This window comes from Solanum lycopersicum, chromosome 9 (genome assembly GCF_036512215.1).
Source record: "Solanum lycopersicum chromosome 9, SLM_r2.1".
Lineage (NCBI taxonomy): Eukaryota > Viridiplantae > Streptophyta > Magnoliopsida > Solanales > Solanaceae > Solanum > Solanum lycopersicum.
In genome coordinates, this window is record NC_090808.1 from 22,134,314 (window position 1) to 22,154,722 (window position 20,409).

A 20,409-nucleotide genomic window follows, 5' to 3' on the forward strand; every position below is an offset into this window, starting at 1 on the left:
TTTATGTATCAGCTCTGCGATTCATCTTGTAAACTCAAAGAAGGTAGGCCATGTGAATTAGGGATATATTTTTGAGTTTGTTAGTGTTAACCCATTTAGTTGGTGGATTCACTACCTTATATTCATATGGATAAAGAATTAAAGCATGTGATTTCCGAGGGATCTTGTTGTTTACAACTTCCCTGTGTAATGAACTTTTGTATCTCCCATCTGATAGCGCCTGCAAAAGGGAAAAACAAAAATATTATAATCTAGTTTGTTGATTATGCGAAGGATATGATATTCATGTTGTACGTCCTAGGAATGATCATGATATATATTATCACATGTCTTCATGTGTAAAGATAATGTATTATTTTTCACAAAAATATGTATTGTTTGTCCAATTATCTATGTTTATATGATTTTCATATAGTACACTACTTTATTATATAATTCTAGTGCGTAAATTTTCATACCATAAATTTGTCTCCTGTTAACCACAAAATGGTTGAAATTTGGACTGAGGGAGTACCATTCATTGTCTACAAAAAACTGAATTCCACTAACACAATCTTGATGACTAGCGATTAATGATGTTTGATCGTAGTAAGACCGTGTTTCTAAGGTGAGCTTTTGTTTCTTGTGTGGTGTATAGTAATTGAGTCTCATAATGGTTTCATTATTTTCCGATTATTTTTTAATGTGGCTCTTGTGTATTCCTAGGGTCATCCCTAAGAGCTAAATGATACTAAAAGAAAGTGTTCTCTTGGAACTGCAATGTTCTTGATCAACATACTTGCACTATTAGAGGAAAACATGTTCATTCATTTACATAATTGAAATGTAAAAATAAATTGTTTTTTTCCAGGTTTTCATCTTGTTTTTATTTGACATAAAGTTTAAGAAAGTAAAGAGACTTTTGAATCATGTAGTCTTAGCCTAAAGATATGCAAAATGTTCTATAATATCATTCAGTTTTGTGGTCTTAAACATGTCATGCCTAAAAAGGAAAAAAATATGTTTTTGAAACTTACAAGAAGAAAAAGTATTTCCAAATAAGACACCTTTTCACATGGTAAGGTTGTGAATTTTTTCACAAGGTTATAACTATTACATAAAATTATGACTTTCCCCAAGTTCTTTAAATTCCAAGTATGCTTTGATCTCTTATCATTGAATTCTATGTCTTATGATTGAGATTATAGTTCTCCACGTATGTTGGATTTCGAATGATTGTTCATTCTTAATTTATCACATTAACCTCATTTAGTTAAGAATTATTGAAAGCTTTTACATAATTAATTTCACGCATAAATTAAGATCAAGTATTTCAAATTACCATTGAGAAGAGTCTTAAGGGAACACAACATGTTTTATATGCATTATTTTAATAGTAAAAGTATCATTTGTTTTAACAAATCATAATCAGTTTAAGGTAAAAGTTTATAGTCCATTAAAGTAATGACTAATATTCCTTAAAGAAGCACTTTTGAGCAATAATCACCATATTTATTACTATGAGTATAAGGGCACATTATAGGAGTCATATTAAACACCTAATTGGGTAATAATTAAGATAACTCGAACCCCCTAAAATGCACAACTAGTATAGATAGGATTATGTATTCATTTGGGATTTTGAGATGAATTCATTACTTCAATTTTGATATTCTATATTCCAACAAGCTATAGTGTGGCTCTGGAAATGTGGGTTAGACTTTATATTATCATGAGTCTCCTAGTGATGGCTGAGTGTTAGACAAACTCCCCATGAAATGTAAAGAATATTATTTACGTGTTGCTATTATTCAGGGACATATTTATATATGTAAAATCCAAATTAATCACAAATCTGAGTTAGTTTCACAGTTAAAATCTATTTTATTGTTAGTTATAATAAATAATGAGTCAAAGATTTTACTCATTTAGGGATATTTTTTGGTAGTTTGAGTGTCCTTAAATGCCTATTTTATTCTACAAACTATTGTTAAAGCATTAATTTTAAGGTATATGAGTTAATAAGCAAGGCAGGACACTTCTAGAAAAAAGGGAGAAAAACGAGCTGAACAAGTGGAGAAAAAGAAGATCCTGGTAATCGCCAAAACCAATTGGTGAACTGCCGAGTGGCTCCCCAATTCGCCTACAGTTCAAGTATACTAGCCCGGAGGGGAGGGGGAAAAATCAAGTCGGCGACATAAATGTGTAGTCGGTGAGTTGCCGATCGGTTCACCGAGAACACACTAAATCACCCAAAGTTACAAGACTTTGATTAAGAGAACAAATGCAATTTCGCAATGGAAGAGAGCAAAGGGGAGATCACCAATGAGCTTGATATGATAAGATGTTCACATAGGGGTCTAGAAGAGTATAATGTGAACTTGTATGATAAAATAATATGATTACTTAAGTTAATAATTGCTTAGCGCTGAAAGATCATGTAAATGAGATGGAGGTCTCACCTTTAGCATGTCCGGCCTCCCACATGGGTATCCTCGCGTTAGCATGTCTGGATTCTCTAGTTATGTGTTGTCTCATGAGATGTAAACATCAACATTAGTAAGTCAATATTTCTAGCAACAATCTCCTTGACCGTTAACTATGTGCCCACGTAAGACTCTAGCTTAGTGGATACACCTAGATAGCTACGCACGAAAGGTGACACCTTAGGAAAGTGTTAACACTCTCTTCACGGCGTGGGAGTAGAACACCGGATTCCATGTAGCTCACATGATCTCATTCAGTTATTGTACTTCCTTCCCTTATATTAAAGTAATGAACAAGTTATTTATATGAAATATTATTAGGGTTGTCTTAGAGGATACTACATAGTGTGAGGGAGTGTATGAGACTTCTCTTACACATGGCATATTTGGGATCCTAAGGGACACTTCTAGTATATGACTTTTCTAATTATGATTATGTTCATAACCTATAAGTAGTATTGATGAATGAAACATGTTATATATGAGAATATGTTGAGTATGAAATGGGTTTCTTAATGTGATATTTATTATAAGATAGGGTTATGGGACTTTATTCTTGGCATTGCACCAGTGTTGCTTGAGTAACTTTTATGTTGATATGATTGTGATGTTCTTTATATGTGTATGAGGAATTGCCAGACAATATGCATGGTTTTGACTAAATTGTGCATTTTCTCATCCATTCATGATTTTTATGCATAGAGACTAATACTTAGTACATGTGTTTGTAGTAACCCATATTTAACCCCTTTTTCCCAAACATTTTAGGTTCCGTCCGTTGAGAAGTTTGTGCTCGATTGTAAGGAAGACTTGGATCTTTTCCCGAGTCATTGGTGAGTACTCATGTTTGGGGAAGTTGTCAAGTTCCACTATTTTTATGATGTTCTTTAAGTTTAGAAATGTTACTCCTTGTTTTATCATTGAGACAATTATTGTAAGCCTATAAGGGCATATTGTTTTGTATTGGTTATGTCCAAACAATTTTACTCTTATAGATAGTTCAATGTGAGATAAAAGTGTTAGACTAAATTTATGTATGTTGGTTATGTTTTCTATACGAGAAGCCTAAGTAAGCATCATATGTAAGGACTCTATGTAAACTCCCTATGTATATATATTATGTGTTAGAGATACATGTAGGTAAACCTCATGAGATAAAAAGTTTTAAAATTTTACGATTTTCTAACCTATGATGTGTTATGATGTATGCTAAGGGCTTGTCCTAGTCATCTTTGAGGATGACGGCACTGGTAACGACTATGGTGTAACTTGGGTCGTTACAAACTTGGTATCAGAAAATGAGGTTGACTAATATTAGGATTGATGTCCTACTAAAAAACGTTTATGAAGGGTCTTATTCATGATATTGAAGTGCGCCACACTTATGGATGTGAGACTGTGTGATACTTAGGAACTTTCACTCTCTTGTTATTTTTTAATCATGACTTAGATTCTTAAATATATCTAGTACTTCCTTCTAATACTTTTATTGTGCTTATAGGAAGTTACAAGGAGGAAAGATACTCGAAGAGCCGAGGAGGAAAATTTAAATGAGGGGTTTCCCCCTCAAGCTCCTCGAATCCCTCACGTTCTTATTGAAGAAGGGTCCATGATTAAAGTTGAGATAAGGGCGGATATTCATAGCTTCACTCAATTATTGGCTACCCAAGTTTCTAAGGACGCAAGGGTGCAAGTGAACCCTAATGGTAGCACCACCACATAAAGAATTAGGGATTTCACAAGGATGAAACCCCCTACTTTCTATGGTTATAAAATAGAGTAGGATCCACAAGGTTTTATTGATGAAGTGTTCATGGTTCTTGATGCTATGGGTGTGTCTTCTCAAGAAAATGGAACTAGCTACCTAAAAACTCAAGGACGTGTCTGTAGTTTGGTATGACCAATGGAAGGATGAGAGACCGGTCATAGAAGGCCAGATTACTTAGGGAGTTTTCAACATGGCTTTCCTTGATAGGTTCTGTACATTGGAACTAAGGGAGAGGAAATTGCAAGAATTCATCAACCTTCATCAATGGGGTATAAGTGTGAAGGAGTACAACCTCAAGTTCACTTACTTATCAAAGCATGCTCCTACTATGGTTGCGTATTCTAGAGCTAAGATGAACAATTTTTTTTTGGGCTAACCGATCTTGTGATTAACGAATGTAGGTCGAGTATGTTTATTCATAGCATGAAAATCTCTCGTCTCATGGTTCATTCTGAACAAATTGAGGAGCAAAAGGTTAAGCAAGTTTATGGGGAGTTGAAGAAGGTAAGAACCAAAGATATGAATTCTTCCAAGACAATTTAATGTGAAAGACAAACAAAAATTCAAAACAAGCTTTTCCAATCAAGACTCTCCTAATGCTCCAAGGGTAAACAAGAGTAAGATGTATACTCCTAAGCCCAAAGATATAAAAGGGGGTGGTTCGTATGTTAAGAAGCCTCTTTGTTCAAAATGTGGTAGAAAACACGATAGTAAGTGCCTAGTTTGCACGGGTAATTGCTATGGTTGTGGAAAGAGTGGTCACATGAAAAGAGATTGCCCTAAAATGAAATCTTAAGGAAGGGAAAATGCTCAAGCTCAAGAAAGTGCCCCAAATTCAGATGCTCCTAAGAAGAATCTCTTTTATGCTCTCCAAATTTGAGGTGATCAAGAGAGCTTACAGACATGGTTACAGGTTTGTTACAATTATTTTCATTTTATGTATATTCTTTGTTTGATCTTGGAGCTACGTTGTCATTTGTGACCCCTCTTGTAGCGATGAAATTTGATATACTACCCGACATATTAGATGAGTCTTTTTTCAGGTTCAACCCATGTAGGTGATTCCCTGGTGGCTAAAAGAGTCTATAAGGGTCGTCCTATTTCATTGCACATTAGAGTTACATATAATGACTTGATAGAACTTGATATTCCAGATATTGATGTCATATTGGGAATGGATTGGTTGCATGCTCGCTTGCCTTTATTGATTTTAGGAAAAGGGTAGTCAAAATTCAATTTCCAAATGCACCCACTTTTGAGTGGAAGAAAGGAAATTCAAATCCTAGGGGTAAAATCATTACTTGTCTAAAGGCTATCAAATTGATTGCAAAGGTTAGTCTCTACCACTTATGAAGAGTAAAGGATCTTGAATTCGATGTTCCTCCGATATAGTCAGTACGTGTAGTAAGGGAATTTCCGGAGATCTTTCTCGATGACCTTCCCGGAATTCCTGCTGAACGGGAGTTTGACTTCAACAAAGATTTATTGCCGGATAAATGACCTATTTCAATATCTTCTTATTTGATGGCCCCAGCTAAGTTGAAAGAACTAAAGGCTTTACTCATAGATTTGCTAGATAAGGGTTTTATTTAAGCAAGCATATCCCGAGGGGGTGCCTTGGTATTGTTTGTAAAGAAGAAGGATGGGTCTTTGAGAATGTGTATCGACTATCATCAATTGCACAAATACACTATAAAGAATAAGTACTCGCTCCATAGGATTGATGACTTTTTTTATAAACTCCAACGAGCGAGTTACTTTTCAAATATTGACCTGAGGTCGGGTTATCATCAACTTAGAGTGACGGAGGTTGATTTTCCAAAAATGATATTCCCAATAAGATATGGTTACTTTGAATTCCTAATTAAGTGATTTGGTCTAACAAATGCCCCAACGGCTTTCATCGACCTAATGAATCGAGTTTTTAGAAAAGTATCTTGATTTGTTTGTGAGTGTCTTCATTATTAAAATTTTATATACTCTAGAAGTGAGAATGATCATGTTAGACAGTTGAGGATAGTTTTGTAACCAATGTTTTTCTTAGTTTTATAACCAAAGTTTTACTTAGTTTATCAAGTGTGAATTTTGGTTGAGATAGTTTGCATTTCTTGGTCCCATTTTTTCTAGTGAAGGGGTTTAGGTTAATCCGAGGAAGACGTAAGTGGTAAAAAGTTGGCCTAGACCTTTCAATCCTATCGACTGATGTGAGGCCAAAATATACATTTTTATTATTATTAATCTCACATTTATTATTTCTATTTATCTGTTAGGAGAATAAATTGTATGGACTGTGCTAAATAGTGTATTTTATTAGTAGAATTAATTTGATGAAAAAATGAAGAAGTTTGGATCGAAAACGAATTAAAGATGAAAGGTTGAAGAAGGAAATCAAGTAAGCAAACTAATGTATTAAAGTTAATAAAATATTATATATAGGTTATTGCATGTATTGATAATTCTTTTGTTTAGAAGTCTTTTTAATGGTGACCAACATTAGAACTATCCTTGTTGCTACTTGCCTGACAAAGGAAGTAGTTAATAAGAAAAGAATTATCAACATAGATTTAGTGTGATACTATCTAATAGGCTAGTGTCGACTGGTGTGAAGTAATAACTAAGTCATACATCGATTAGGATGTGTACTATGAGGTAATGGTAAGGCTAAGTAAATTATACACACGTAGTCGGACCAAGGTGCGGGGGGGAATTCTCTAGTTGCGGACCAAGGAATTATAGATACCTAACATATCAATTTGAATGTATAACACTAGGAAAGAATTGCAATTACTTGGATTACCGTATTATGAGCTTATGGGGAACACATTCCTAGTTATTTTTATTAATTTGGATATGAATAAATATTTAGTTCGAAGCTATTTTTTTATTGTTTTTATTTTTAATTTAATTTTAAACCCCCCATTTTTATATAATGACTAGCAAGTTAAACATTTTCTATTTATAATGTTCTTCCATATTCTCTGTCAGATCGACCCCGACTCATAGATGGGTAAATATATTGCACACAATGGATTATTTCTTTACAAGAAGTATATTTGAACGTTAACAAGAATGGCACCGTTGCCGGGGAATATGACTTAGAAACTGTCTTTATTATTTAATTTGACTTGTATTTTTTTTTGTTTCTTAGGATTAGTTTTAAATTTTATTGTTATTATTATTATTATTATCATTAAGTCATCTAAACCTATAAAAGAGTGTATGGAGAAGTAAAATTGTGTCTATATTTTTGAATTTATTGTTCCAACATCGAACATTTAATTCCTCAATTAGGATCCAAGAAGGGCATAATGTGATATCTGTTATTTGGGACCATTCTTTTTCTACCACCACCCCTTGAGCATAATAGAAAAATTTATTTAATATTGGGGGTGCAATTCATATTTTCAAAGTGGAAGGAAAAATAGTAAAATTGATAGTGTCGTAGCGCAACGTTAAATTAAGAGCTTATTGGGAAGCAACCCAATTAGTAGTTTAACTTCCTTTTTTATTTCAATATTATTTTTTATTTCATTTTATTTGTATCACTTTCTTATCTTGTTTTTACAGATTAAGATTAGTCTGAGAACGCAAACCAAAAAAAAGGAAAGGAGCATGTTTGAACTTAAGTCTGCGGTGACGAACCTTGATATAAAATTAGAGAATGTGCTACTAGCTAGTCGTAAAGGTCTCAGGATTTTAACATGTTTTATATATTAATTAACGCTTTGGGGACAAAACATCTTGTTTAAGTGTGGGGTGGAGAGATGAATTCCTAGTTTTTATTGTTTTATTGAATTTTTTTTAGGATGGGTTCCTTGGCTTTTGTTTTCGATTCTTTTCCTGAGGATAGTCCCTTTGGATCGAGTGTCTTTTATTTTTTTTATTACAGAATATTTTTTTTAATTATTATTTTTGGAGAGAAAATAAAATACCCTTTTGAGTTATGTTATTCTTACTATTTGGGTCTAATTTTAAGTAGTATTTTCTTGTAAATGCTTGATTACTAGTGAAATTTCAAACCTTGACTTTGCATATATCTTATTTTATTTTATAGTTTGTTAGGATTTTTTCTCTCTAAGTAGTGGAATTGATCCACCTTGATTGATACTTGTGTCATGTGTAGTAAGATTTTTTTTGTTCCATGTTTTGCATCTTAGCCTAGAACTTGCCCTGCATGTTGTTGAAGCGATATAAAAAGTGTTTACTTGATTAGGAGATGATAATAAGCTTTCTTACATTTGTCTTATAAATTTTAGCCTCTTCAAATATTTTATCAGTAGTTAGGCCTTTTGAGCTTGTAGCCTTTTTTTAGTAGCCATATTTTTCCCTGATTATTTTTTTAAATCCCTAGTTTTTGCTACTTTTTTCCTTGAGCATCATAGCATAGACTTATTTTATTTATCAATTCTGAAAAAAAAAGATGGAAGAGTGAAAAGATAATCAACGATAGCCACAAAGTTCTTAAAATCCCTCTTTGAAAGAATGTGAAAAAAAATTGGAATGTGATATTAAAAAAAAGTTAATTTGATGATGGCACTGGTCCTTCCAAGGGCATTGTGCACCTTAACTCATGTAAAATGCGCAAGTCGCGGGTTGCTATTATGAAGGAAAATAAAAAGATAAAAAATAAAAAGAGAGAATAATGATTGAAACATCCTTGTTATGATAATAATTACTTGTGAAATAATTGTTGAAGAGAGGGCTGAAAATAAAGATAATAAAGTATGGGTGATGAAGTCTAAAACTTGCAAAGTTCTTAAGGAAGTTGAAGTCACTATTATATAGTTTTCCTACCCATCCCCAAGCCTACATTACAACACGTTAAAGTCCTATTTGATACTATTCAAGCATTCTTAATTAGTGGATATGTACATAATGAGTAAGCATATGGTTCTTTGTGCATACATGTGAATTTTATTTGTGAGTGTGATAGTTGTTCTTTATATGGAGTAATTAATTTATGTTCAATATTTTTAATTGAGTGTGTGGACTTTTTTTTTGTGAGGGCATTTGTTTCATAATAGATAGGTGATGTTATTAAATTTCATTGATGAGAGTAGGCGAGCACACATAAATTTATGAGTGTAAAGTCCTTCTTGAAGTTAGGAGGTTAGAGGTTTGTTGTTTACTTGGATGTCTTGTATAATAATTGAGAAGTGTACTTGATATTTATGGGTATATACCCTAGTAAATTGTATTAATCAAAGTGATGACATTGCTAATATAATTTTTTAGATGAGCTTTAATGTTTCCTCATGGACGAAATTTTTTTTAAATATGGGGTGTTGATGTGAGGCCAAAATACACATTTTTATTATTATTTACCTCACATTTGTTATTTCTATTTTTCCATTTTCAGCATATATTTTATGAGTGTGCTAAATTGTGTATTTTATTTGTAGAATTAATTTGATGAAAAAACTAAAAAGTTTGGAGCTAAAACGAATTAAAGATGAAAGGTTGAAGAAGCAAATCAACCAGGCACTTTAATGGATTAAAGTGAATAAAATATAATATTTACATATACATAGAAGGACGACTGAAATCAAATTTATTGGATGTATTTTTGCCATGTGTTATTCATTGAAAGGGTTCATAATTTTGAACCCGAGGCAGCAATATATTTGAGATATAGAAATAATTTACGAAAATCAACTCCTTTTTGGTTTTGATTTCAAAAATTTCTTTTACTCAATAATTTTATTTAGGGTCTTCTTTATGTATAAATAGGACATATAAATTATTATTTAGGAGAGAAAAAGGAAACAAGATGGAAGACATAATATAAATTTTCTTCTAGCTTTGGAGCTTTGTAAGAGCCGCCATTGGGGCCAGAGAACTGTGGTTTATTCCTTCTTCTCTTTTATTATTTATCTATATTCGTGATTAATAAAAGATAGTTTAACTATTGTTCTTAAATTCTTATGATTAATACAAGAATATTTATTTTACTAAATTTTTTATTGTCTTTTTAGATAATGAGTAGCTAAACTCCATTACTAGGTTTGTGGGAACGATGAGTGGTTCTCAAAGTATGAATAGTAATTAAGAAATTCTCAAATAGATTTTTGCATGTATTTGATAATTATTTCGTTTAGAAGTCTTTTTAACGGTTACCAACGTTAGAACTATCCTTGTTTCTACTTGCCGAAACAAAGGAGGTAGTTAATAAGAAAAGAATAATCAACATAAATTTAGTGGGATACTATCTAATAGGCTAATGTTGATTGGTGCGAAGTAATAACTAAGTTATACATTGATTATGATGTCTAATATGAGGTAATGGTAAGTGTTAGTATGTTATACACATGTAGTCGGACAAAGGTGCAGGGGGAAATTCTCTAGTTGCAGACCAAGGAATTAGACATACCTAATTAATCAATTTTCATGTATAATACTTGGAAAGAATTGCTATTACTTGGATTAACGCATTATGATCTTATGGAGAACACATTCCTATTTATTTTTATTAATTTGGATATAAATAAATGCTTAGTTCAAAGCTATTTTTTTATTATTTTTATTTTATTTCAATTTAAACCTCCCCCCCCCATTTTTATATCACGACTATCAAGTTAGATATTTTCTATTGATAATATTGTTCCATATTCTCTGTGGGATCGACCCCGACTCATAGTTGAGTAAATATATTGCACGCGATGGTGTATATGTCTTTTAAAGAAGTATATTTGAACATTGTCACTGACATCCAATGTTTCCTATGGTTGGACGGTTACTATGGGAGGTTTATTGAATGATTTTTGTCTATCGCATCTCCATTAATGTCCTTAACCCAAAAGAAGTCAAAGTTTGAATGGTAAGAATCATGTGAAAAGATCATCCAATTATTGAAAGATAGGATCACCTCAGCTCTGATATTGATCTTGTCGGAGGGTACGAAAGGGTTTTTGATTCATTGTGATGATTATACACCATGGGTAAGTGATAGCGTATGCCTCTAGGAAAATCAAACCTCATGAGAAGAATTACCCAACTAATGATTTTGAGCTTGCGGCCATGGTGTTTGCGTTGAAAATTTAGAGGCATAATCTCTATGGTGTAATTGTGGATGCCGATCACAAGAATCTACAATATTTATTCACTCAAAAATACCTGAATCTACGAAAAACAAGATGGTCAAAACTTTTAAAAGATTATGACATGAGTGTCCTTTATCGTCTCGGGAAAGGTAATGTGGTAGCGGATGCACTAAGATGAGTGTAGATGGGTAGTGTGGCTTATGTGGGTGATGATAAGAAAGAATTGGTGAAAGAGGTTCATAGGATGGGCCAGTTGGGTGTTCGACTAGCAGAATCTTCAAAGGGTGGTTTAATGGTCCGTCATTACTCTGATTCATGCCTTGTGGTTGATGTGAAGTCCAAGCAAAATCTCGTTCCTCTATTGATGGAGTTGAAAGAATCGGTCTTGAACTAGAATAATGATTCTTTCTCTAGGGATGATGTGGTACATAGGTACCAAGGGAAATTATGTGTGCCGCATACGGATGGTTTAAAGGATAAAATGATTGAAGAGGATCATAGATCCTGATACTCAATTTACCAGGGTCCACAAAGATGTATCGTGAGTTGCATAATAGTTGTTGCTAGAATGGATAGAAAAAAGAGGTAGCTAAGTTTGTGTCGAAGTTTCCAAATTGCCAATAAGTCAAAGTGGAGCATCAAGTGTCGGGTGGTCTAACATAAGATATTGACATTCCCACTTCGAAGTGGGAAGATGTCAATGTGGACTTTGTTGTAGGATTTCCTCGAACACGTTGACAACATGACTCCATTTGGGTCATAAATGGATAGGTTGACTAAGTCATCCCATTTCCTTCCCATAAAAGTTTCTTACTCGGCGGAGGAGTATGATAAATATGTATGTTAGAGAGATTGTGCAATTGCATGGGTCCCTATTGTCGATCCTTTCAGATAAAGGATTCCAATATACTTCACAATTTTGCAGATATTTCTAAAGCGGGCTTGGCATTCAAGTAAATCTTAGCACCGCTTACCACCCACAAACGGATGGACAAGCGGAATGCACTATCCAAACTCTTGAAGACATGTTGGGGGCTTGTGTGATTAATTTCAAAGAAAAGTTGGATGATCACCTTCCTTTGATAGAATTCTCCTACAACAATAGCTACGATGCGACTATTTGTATGGCACCTTTTGAAGCACTTTATGATAGAAGGTGGCGGTCTTCGATTGGGTGATTTGAAGTGGGTTAGTTTTCTCTTCTTTGTCCCAAAATAGTGTATGAGGCCACAGAAAATAGTCAAATCATAAGAGAGAAGTTGAAAATGGTTTATAATCGGCAAAAAATCCTATGCCAACAATAGAAAGAGGGACCTTGAATTTGAAGTAGGAGATTGGGATTATTTGAAAATTTCACCCATGAAAGGGTGAATGAGGTTTGGACAGAAGATAAAATTTAGTACCCATTATGTGGTCCCTTATAAAATTTTAAAATAGTAGGCGAAGTGGAATATGGATTGAGGTGCCAATTGAACAGGCCTCCGTTCATCCGGTGTTCCATAAGCCTATGCTCAAAAAGTGTGTAGGTCATCCGGTGTCAATTCTCCCTCTAGAAGGTTTAGGGGTAAATGAGGACCATTCTTATGAAGAGGTCCCGATTAAAATTTTGGACCGCTAAGTGACGATATCAAGGAACAAGGAGGTTGACCCAGTGAATGTTTTATGGAGGAACCACCTTGTTGAGGGTGCAACATGGGAGGACGAGTCCTATATAAAGACCCTCTATCCTCATCTATACTTTACCCCCCCCCTAAACAACCATGCTCCAATTGTCACGTGTCAAGCTACCCACAAGATACGATACAAAACCTAGGACTACAAGTGATCCCAATCTAACCCTGCTGGCATGATCATGAGCATACTAAAGATAATGAACTGATGCGAAAGCTAAATAATAATTAAATCTAAAAAGATGGAGAATACTCGTATTCTATAACTGAGATATTTGAAAATAATGAGTTTAATACAAATGAAATATTAAGTCAATACATAGCTTAATCTAACTATGTTTGAAATAAGCCCCTAAATTGTACTAGAAATACTAGGACAAGTCCCCCTTTAAATCTAGAAAAAATATAAAGTAAATAACTAAAAACTGAAATGACACTCATGATTGTTGTCCTCGGAGAATGAGGACTCACCACAGTATTTGGTGAACTAGAGATCGGAAATCGATCATTGCTTGATTTGGATGCTGAGAACTTGAATCTACATCACGAGAAGATGTAGCGCATGTATGAATCAGTACTTGAAAGGTAAAGAGCATGTAGGATAGAATAAAGTAGAAATAAAAAATAACTGAACAAGCATAAAAGAGAGTATAATAATCTGATATGATAAACTAAATTCTAAGCTAACTGGAGGCAATGACCAATTTATAACATTCTGACATTGAATACTGAATACACTGATAAATGGTCAATGAAGAGAGTCTGACTGATATGTGGGAGCTACTAATAATCGATAATAAAACAGCATTAGCTAAATGTGGAGTTCGATGTATACACCCCAGCAAGAAGACCCAATATACCCTGCCAAAAGGTATAAAGACGTGGTGGCGTGATCACTAAACTAATTGCCCACAAAAGGGACTTACAACCTACTTGGGTAGTAGTTCTTGGACTATTGGGTACCTAAACCCTAGTCCAATTTGTTACTATGCTACTCCCATGAATTCTGTAAATTTACTGATTATGTCTGAGTTTTTGTAAATACTGGATAGCTCGAAACTGAACATGCAAACTGAGAATGCAACAATTATTCTGGTAATCATGCATTTATAAATGAGGGATGTATAATTGAAGTGTCTGAAGTATCTAACCTAGCATGTGTAATTTAAGAAATAAAGAATTACAAAGCTAGGGTTCTTGAAATTAATGCGATAATCTGAGTAATAACATGATAATCTGATTTGAAACATATATTTTATAGGTTCATGAAGTTCTATAAAAGTTCTAGACACTCTACGCTTAAATCATGATAATAGAATCAAGAATGTGACTGAAAACTAGGGACCCAATGGGTGACAGAAACCCAATAGTAAAATCCGACATACATGGTGATGAAATCCATGGAAAAATATTTACGTTTTGGGACTGGAACTGCTTGAACTTGTGGAGTTGTTGAACTAGGGTTCTTGGGCTTTTTCTCCTCTTTTGCTTCTAATTTTTAAGATTTGATTTAATAGTTTGACTTAGATATGTTTTTATTTATGTTTCTAGGATTAAAATGACTAAAATATGATAATTTAGGGTCAAAACAATGTAACTTATTTTTTAAAAAAAGTGTGAAAGGTCCAAAAGACCCCTTGGAAAGTTTGTGTCGGACTAAACGACGACCGGGACTGACGGTCCATCATTTGACCGACGCCCCGCCGTTCGGTCCGTCAACTAGGCATGTTCGACATGACTTTACTAAAACGGGCATAACTTGTTACTCGGAGGTAGAATATATCAATGTTTATGGCTATTGAAAGATTATTCATTTATCTCTCTATGGGTAGATCATTTGACACCTAATTCATTTTGTGCTAACAATTATGACAATTTTATGTTGACCCAATTGCATTTCCCCTTAACTTTCTTCTAAATTTCCACTTACAGACCATGTTGTTCATCCGTAGCTCTTTTAAGAGAGTGGGTGAATGAGGGTCTCAATACACGGTTACGGACTACGGACCATCGTCTGACCTACGGACCGTATGTCCGTCCGTAGTCCAAGACATAACCAATTTTCTAGGCTAACATTTTTGGGAGTTTCTGATCCCATTGAAAGTTGTATAGAACAGACTGTCGTCTGACCTACGGACCATCGATGCCACCGTCGGTTGCACCTGATGATTTTTCAAAAAAATCTATTTTTTGGAATATTTTTGCTACGGGATGTTACATTATCTCCCCCTTGGGAACATTCGTCCTTGAATGAAGACAAAACTAGTTGAAATAGAGGGAGAGAGTTGCAACCCTACTACTAAACACTAAGAATTGAGTTTCTGACTGGATTGAGTTCCGAATATATGCAAATATGTTGAAAAAAAAGTACAAACTGAGGGAACAAGATTCTAAAACTAAATTTATGCGTAAATGACTAAAAGACTGAAGAGGAACTATTACATCAAGCTGGAGTGGAATCGGAAAGAAGGAGGTGAGGATACTTGGCTTTCATGGCAACTTCTGCTTCCCAGGTAGCTCCCTCTACGGATTGACTTCATCATAAAAACATGACTAAAGTGACTTAGTTTTTCCTCAACCTTCTTAACTGACGGTCAAGAACCTCAACTTGTACATCCTCATAAGAAAGATTATCTTTCAGCACCACACTCTCCAATGGCACTATAGAGGATGGAGCACCCACACACTTCTTCAAGAGTGATATGTGGAAGACCGGATGCACTGCTTGTACTTCTGCTGGCAACTCTAACTTTTATACCACCTTTCCAACCCTTTTCCATATCTTGTAATGTCCTACATATCTAGGACTAAGCTTCCCTTTCTTTTAAAATCTCATCACGCCTTTCATATGTGTGACTTTCACAAAAAACCAATCATCAAGTTGGAACTGTACTTCCCTTCTCCTTACAGCTGCATAAAATTTCAAACGACTTTGGGTTGTGTTTAGTCTATCTCTAATGAATTGCACTTTTTCCATAGCATAAAATACTGAATCTGGCCCTATCAAAGGAGTTTTACCTACTTCAAATCAACCAACATGAGATCTATATCTACGTCCGTATAAAGACTCATAAGGGGCCATCTAAATGCTGGAATGGTAGCTATTATTGTAAGCAAACAAAATAAGACGAAGGTGATCATCCCAACTACCTTTGAAATCGATTACACAAGCTCTCAAAATTTTCTCTAAGGTTTGAATGGTATGCTCTACCTACCCATCCATCTATGAATGAAATGTTTTTTAAGGTTAACTAGAGTACCAAGAACTTTCTGAAATGACTTCTAGAAATGAGAGGTAAACTGAGGACATCTATCTAAGATGATAGACAAAGGAAACCCATGCAACCTCAATATTTCATTAATGTAAAGCATGGAATAGTCCTCCACCAAATCTATAGTGTTGACCGCTAAAAAGTGAAAAGACTTAGTCATCCTATCAACTATTACCCTAATGGATTCATGTTGTCTACGAGTACACGGTAATCCTGTGATGAAGTCCATATTGATCACATCCCACTTCTAAGTAGGAAAATTGATCTCTTGAGTCATACCTCCTAGTTTCTAATGTTCTACCTTGACCTGCTGGCAATTGGGGCACTTACTCATAAAATGTGCTATATCCCTCTTCATGCAATTAAACCAATAGACTTCTCGTAGATCGTAGTACATCTTAGTGTCACCTGGATGAATAGAATACCTAGATTTATGGGTTTCGACAAGAATATGTTGTCTTAACTCATCCACATTAGGAACACACAATGTACCCTTATAGCGAAGCACAACATCTCCTCTTGGTAGAAAACCTCCACTCTCTGATTATGGACTGCAACTTTATGTTCAAGCAGGATTGGATCAGTGACTAACTTTTTCTTAACTTCCATTACTAAAGACGATTCTACCCCATTCTGAATTGTTACACTATTATCATATATGCTCATAAGGCAAACTCACATGCAATCAAGTCTGTGAACATTTTTCAATAGCTCCTTCCTTTGTCCCTCAACATGGGCTACACTACCCATAGATAATCTGCTAAGATCATCGGCTACTACATTCTCCTTATCAGAATGATAATGCACACTCATCTCATAATCCATAAGGAACTCAAGCCATCTCCTCTGGCGAAGATTAAACTCTTTTTGGATTAATACATACTAAAGGCTCTTATGATCGGTGAAAACATCTACATGGACAATATACAGGTAGTGTCTCCATATATTGAGTGCAAACACCATTGCTGGAAGCTCAAGGTCATGAGTTGGATAGTTCTTCGAATGCACCTTAACTTATCTAGAAGCATAAGCTATCAACTTACCTTGCTGCATCAACACACAACTAAGTCCAACTCAGGATGCATCGCAATAAATCATATAACCATCTAAACCCTTTGGTTGAGTAAAGAGAGGAGTTTTAGTCAATCTAGTTTTCAATTTTAAAAATGTTTTTCTCACAATCATCTGACCGTTCAAACTTGACCATCATATGATTTAACCTAGTCAATTTTGAGGCTATGGATGAAAATCCTTCAACAAACCTTCTATTATAACCTTCTATACAGAAGAAACTTCTTATTTCTGTAGCAGAGGTAGGTAAGGGCCATTTTTTAACTGCTTCTATCTTCTACGAATAACTTGGATCCCTTTGCTAGATACGATGTTACCAAGAAAAGCAATAGATTGAAACTAGAACTCACATTTACTATACTTAGCGAATAAATGGCGATCCTTGAGAGTCTACAGAACAACTCTCAAAGGACTTTCATGTTCTTCATTACTCCTAGAGTAAATGAGAACATCATCAATGAAGAAGATAACAAACAAGTCCAAGTACTGTTTGAACACACTGTTCATAAACTCCATGAAAGCTGTAGGAGCATTAGTTAGTCTGAATGACATAACTACAAATTTATAATGACCATACCGAGTTTTAAAGGCTGTTTTCGGAATGTCACTATATTTGACTCTAAGATAATGATAACCCGATTTGAGGTCTATCATTGAGAAATGGCTAGCACCCTGATACTTATTCTTGATTGTGACCTTGTTCAACTGTCTATTGTCAGTGCACATTCTTAGATAATCATCTTTCTTCTTTACGAACAACATTGGTGCATCCCATGGTTAAATAATGAAGCCCTTATATACAAGGTCTTTCAACTGATCTTCAAATTTCTTAAACTCTGCTGGAGCCATTCTGTAAGAAGGAATAGAAATAGGTTGGGTATCTGGAGTAGATCAATTCCAAAGTCGATTCCCTTTCGGGTGGGACTCTGGGAAGATCTACTAGAAATATTTCGGGAAATCCACAAACTACTGCAACTAACTCAAGAGTTGGGGTTGCAAGTCCAAAATCCTTTACCCGAACTAGATGATAGAGATAACTCTTAGAGATCATCTTTCTGGACTTAATGTAAGAAACAAATAAAATCATAGGCATTAAGCTACTACCCTTTCTTTCAAAGATTGGTTCATCTAGAATCTTAAAATGAACAATCCTAGTACTATAATCTGCTGAGGCATAATATAAGTGTAACCAATCCATACCTAAAATTGTATTGGAGTCTACCATTTCTAACTCTACTAGATCTGCTGAGGTGACTGTCTAAGAGACTGTGATAGGGCAATTTCTATATACCCGTGTATCTATAGCTGGGTCACCGACTAGAGTAGAGATTGTGAAAGGTTCTTAGAGTGTTTTCGGACTAACATTGAATTGGACTGCTATGTAAAGAGTCACAAAAAAAGAGTACCCCTAGATCTAACAATGCATAAACATCAATGTCAAAGACACATAACGTACTAATGACGACATCAGGAGAACATTTATGATCCTAGCGAGCCTGAAGAGCATACAACATGTTCTGGCACTGACCACCACCTGTATCAGATGAGTTACCATGCTTAGTTGGGAGACTTGATGTTGCTGCTAAAGTTGTAGACTAAGATCTACCATTATCACCTCCTTTACCTTGTGTAGAAGAAGAATCTGTCAACCTTTGACCAGACTTACCTCTCCCAAAACATCCCTCTTTTCCTCAGCACACTCGCCCAGATGGTTCTTACCACACTAAGGGCATGTGGGGTAAGTCTTCGTGCCTGAAACACTTCCCTTAAATTTAGAGCCTGGTGTAGTACCTTTCTATTCATACCTGTTCTTAAAGGATGGAATAGTAGCTGATGATGGGGCTAGAGCCGAAAACTTTTGCTGACCCAGCGAGAGATTTCCACCACCTAATTTCTGCTGAGAACAGTCATAGTTCACAGACCTAGCCTTCTTATTTTGCTTAGCCTATTTCCTAATATTATAACCCTCAACCTAGTGAGCATGAGTCATAAGTCTATAGATGTTCATATCTCCAAGTAACGTCGTATTTTTACACTCTATTTTCACGAAATTTGATGATCCATACAAAACTTATTCATCTGAACCCTGGATTAGCAAACCATGTGAATAGACTACCTGGAGAGTTGGTTAAGCTTGAGTCCATACTTTTTCACTGTCATGTTACCCTGCCTTATGTTCATGAATTCTTGGAATTTTTCTTCTCTCAACTCTATTGGGATAAACCTGTCAAGAAAAGTGTCACCAAAGCAATCCCAAGTGATAGGAGCCGCATCTACACCTCTATTCTCCTTCCACTGAGTGTACCAAATATGAGAAACATCTTTCAACTGGAATGATACTAATTCAACTCGATCATTCCCAGTGATTTTAATTACTTCAAAGATTTTCTTGATCTCATCCATGAAATTTTGAGGATCCTTATTAGCTTGTGATCCTATGAACTCAGGAGGATTAATCCTAACAATGTCATGGACTTTTACTGCCTGTGATCCACCATATTCATTCACATGAGCATGAACGCGATTGAGTTGGTTAGTCATACTCTGAGCCAACATTTTTATGGAATTTATGTACTCAACGTTCACTTCCTTTTCTGGGGTTTACATTCCTAGAATTCGCTTTACAAGGAGGCATGATCTAAAATGTAGAACGTCATTTAAAATGGAGTAAGATCATATCTCACGCACGATAATAATACCAAGAAAGTGATGCTTTTCCTAAAACACTACATAGCCTCCCTCTTAGTAGATGTGGTGCACTTCACACCCACGTAAAGGACTCTACTTAGTGCGGCTTTTTCATACATCTTAGGACTTTTGAACCTGGTGCTCTTATACAAAAGATTCTCATGCTCCGAGCTACCCCGAGACGCAGACACAAAACCTAGGACCACAAGTGATTCCACGCTAACCCTGCTAGCATGATCATAAGCATACTAAAGATAATAAAATGATGTAGAAGCTAAATCAGAGTTAAATATGAAAATATGGAGAATAATCATAGTCTACAACTGAATTATTTGAAAACAATGAGTACAATAAAAAGGAAATATTAACTTAATACTAAGCTGAATCTAATTATGTCTTATCTAAGCCTCTAAACTAAAATAGAAATACTGGGAC

General features: G+C 34.9%; 1 pseudogene; it reads right to left on the minus strand.

Annotated features, from left to right (window-relative positions):
• Window positions 1–21: 21 nt before the first annotated feature.
• Window positions 22–19,842, minus strand: LOC109121068 (protein DMR6-LIKE OXYGENASE 2-like; annotated as a pseudogene).
• Window positions 19,843–20,409: the final 567 nt, after the last annotated feature.